The sequence below is a fragment of the Nematolebias whitei genome, chromosome 23, assembly GCF_014905685.2.
Source record: "Nematolebias whitei isolate Nwh7 chromosome 23, NemWhi1, whole genome shotgun sequence".
In the NCBI taxonomy this organism is placed as follows: Eukaryota; Metazoa; Chordata; class Actinopteri; order Cyprinodontiformes; family Rivulidae; genus Nematolebias; species Nematolebias whitei.
Window position 1 is genome coordinate 6271572 of NC_056520.1, and position 3911 is coordinate 6275482.

Below are 3911 nucleotides of genomic sequence, written 5' to 3' on the forward strand. Positions count from 1 at the left end.
CCTGCTCAGAAAAGGCCAGGCGGGACCAGGCACAGCGTCAGCAAAATCCAGAAGAACCACTCAGCTGTCTGGAGGTCAGCAAAAGAGGGACAGGAGTAGTAGAGAGGGAAAGAAAGCAGAGGGGTTTGTGATTAAATGGCGTGAAACGGCTTAACTTTCAGCTGTTTTCTTGGGAGAGCTTATGTCTCAGTGGAGCAAAACGGTGAGTAGACTTAAAGAATGGCAGTACTGAACACTGCTTCTGAGGTGTAAACTGAAGAGAAGTAGTTATCAAAACCACCTTAAAGCAACCCACCCACAAGATCTGTTAAAAAGTTGATTCTGGACCTTTTAAGTAAAAGAACGTGCGGCATATTCTCAATCATTAGAAACAATTAGTGTTGAAAACATTCATTCTATCCATTTTTTTTTAGATGCTTACTATTATCAAATTCATGGCTGCGGTAGCTTGATGGCCAGCGCCATGGTCTTGAAATCCTGAGGTTGCGTGTTCGAGCCCAGGTTGCATCAGGAAGAGCATATGGCATAAAACAAATCGTCAAATCTTTCATGCGAGTTCACTTGCCGTGGCAACCTCTGACGAGGGAGCAGCCGAAAGAAACTACTGTTACCGAATGTCTAGTTAGAATTAGCAACATGCTAGTTTTGGCTATGCTTGAATTATTAGGATCGCCATCTGGATGCAGATTTGAAAATGTTGTGCTCAAATTATAATAAAGAGTCAAGAAACTGCCAAACTGTGTTTCCACATGCCTTGAATTGGAATGATCTCTGTATGATTTAGTCTCCTCAAAAAATTTGCAGCAGTAGTGATTAACGACTAACGGCTGTAGTCAGCAGTGCTGTGGGTTATTAGCAATTAGTGCTAATGATAGTAAACTGAATAGTATTTCTGAGTAAGAGTACTCGAGACCTAATTTCCAGCCTGGATCATACTTAGATTCAAACCTTTTTAATCTTACTGAAGTGTGTGTTTTGTGCGTGAGCATTCATTGACAGATGGAGTGTTGTTTGTATTGTAGGTATTGCAGCTGAAGGCAGTTAACGATTAGCACACATGTCAACTTGTTCCCCCACACAAAGATGATGACTTTTTTTTTGTTGTTTCAGCTGTCGGGGAGTCATTGTTTTTAGGAAAATAAGCTAGAACATTGATTAAATTAACTACAAATGTTTCAGCTGCTCATAATTTCTTTATTTAGCCATTTTTCCTTTTAATTTTGTTGTTTCGTCTGAATGTCCCATCTCAGACAGGCTGGTAGAACATTTATAACCACAATTTATGACGATATAATCCATATAAAACCATCATTTCAGTTTAGGGGGTGATTATTTTGGGTTTGCAAGCCTGGAATTTGCAGAAAATTATTAATTTACGTCCAATTAATTCCAGGTCAGGAGGCTATTTTTGCAGTGGTTTCCAACCCTGGTCCTCGAGGAACACTATCATGAATGTTAGTTCTTTTTTTTAAATTTAATTACTTCCTAGAGTTCTGCAGAAGCCTGTTAATCACACACTCATTCAAATCAGGTGTGTCAAAGCTTAGAAACAACTGAAACATGCAGGGTGGTGTTCCTCAAGGACCACTGTTGGGAACCACTGATTTAAAGGACCATTTTGTTTTAGCATTTTTCATTTTAAATCAAGTTTATACAAAGCTACAACCACTCTTCAAAAATAAAGTTGCTTTTTTTCCATTTTAAACTACTTTTAAACCACTGTTAATGTCTCTTTGTGGTGCAAAACTTGTATATTTTCATAAAAGGAAACGTTTTTTTATGTATGAGTTATGCAGACCTATTTGAATTCTTATGAGGAAGGTAAAATAAATCACCCCGTTAGAAATAAATGATTAAGCTGCAGCCGATTGTCTTAAAATGGAAATCAGTTCTTTGTTTTTAATACTGTTTTCTTTTATTCAAATCCAAGACCCCAACTAGTTTGTACCTGAACTGCTAAGGAATTTGCTTTTATCAAAGGCACTTTGTTTTGATTTTTTAAATCACTGTGAGAGACTCCCTGGCTGTTTCTACTTTGCCATATTTCACGGCTTAAAATTGTTTGTTTCCAATAATTAGTGTCTGCATTTACAACAATATGACTCGAATATGATTAAAAATGTGAATTTTCAGCTGAATTTGAAGAACAAATTCACTGACGGTGTCATCAGCTTAATAGAAACATGCTAACAAATCAAAATCAAACAAACCACTGCAGCTTAAACCCATTCTAGAGAAGAACTAAGTGTTTTTGTTAGTGTTGGTAAATGATGTGAGGCTGTAAACAGAATTAATTATAATAATAGTGTACATGTACTAAAGTGTTTGACGTGTTATTGGTGGCACTGTGGTGCAGAAGTTTCAAGCGCATGTTGGAATAAAACATATGGACGAGTATGTCTGCAAATGTTTTTTCCATTTGAAATATATTCATTCATTCAACTTTTATTTATAGAGGTAAAATATTAAAAACAGGAACATGTCTGCATTGATTTTTTTTCATGCTGATCGACTGAAGGCAGAATAAGATTATTCTTTTGCAGCAAGTCCATCTTTCATTGAGCTTGCATCCTCTTTTAATCTTTTACTAAAATTTAACGTGTAACTGCTTATTAAGCATTCACTCTATTGTGATCCATTTTTCTTCCGTACGTTTTCCAGCAACATTCTTGTCCCGCAGTTTTCAGCTCTTTCAGGACAATCCTGTTGTGACTTCTGGTACTGGTGCAACTTTAGCTTTTTGAAACATTTAGCCTTTTCTAACATTTTTGTCTCATAGAAAATGAATTGAGCTCATTTTACATCCTTCAAATCTTTAGATGTGTTCACAACCTTTTACTGCTCCTTTCACATTTTGTTCTGCTTCAGCTTCTTTCAGCTTCCTTCTGCAAATGTAAACTTTTTTCAGCTACTTTCAGCAGATTTGTTTTTGTGCTCCTTTCAGATTATTTCAGCTAACTACAACATTTTTGTGCTTTTTGTAACTTTTTCTGCCAATTTCTACTTGTTATGCTCCTTTTAGCTTATTTCTGCAATTTTATGCTTTTAATTGTTATTTCAGCTACGTTTTAGCTGTTTTATGCTAATTTAAGCTTTTTCAGCCCATTACACATTTTTTTGCACTCATTTAAACTTTTTTCAGCCTAATTCAACAAAAACGTGTTCTCTCTACTTCCTTCTTGTAATTTCAGTTTCTTTCTGGTTTTTTCAGCTACTTTTCAGCTGTTTTTGTTGTTGTTAATTTCAGCTTTTTCAGAACAGTTCCACATTTCTGTGCTCATTTCTGCTTCTTTCAACCTAATTGGGAAAGCGTGTTAATTCTGCTATCTTATGCTAATTTAAGCTTGTTCTACCTTTTCTTCTAGCTTTTTAGCTCAATTTATCTGTTTTCAGATCAATTCTTTTTTTGTGTGTGTGGTAATTTCTGCTACTTTCAGCCTAACTTCTTTCTACTAATTTCAGCTTAAGCTGCTTTTAGCCTTTTTCTGATAGTTTCAGTTATTTCAGCTACTATTTAGCTGTTTGATGATAATTTTAACCTTTTCATCTAATTTCACGGTTTTGCACCCATTTCAACTTTTTTCTATCTAATTCAGCAAAAATTAAAGTTTCTTTCTACTTTTTTAGCTACTTTTCAGCTGTTTTATTTATTTATTTATTTATTTATTTATTTGTTTTGCCAATTTTGCCCTTTTTCATATACTTGGATTTTTTCTACCTGGATTATTGAGCATGCATCAGGATGTTTTTCAGTAAGATCAGCAATAATAATAAGCATTCACACTGTATTTTCACAGGAAATGCCATTTCTCTAGTTATAACTTTGTTCTGTTTACAGCCTCCAATCATTTACCAACACTAACAACAACGGAAGAATGGCTTTAAGCTGCAGTGGTTTGTTTGAATTTGAT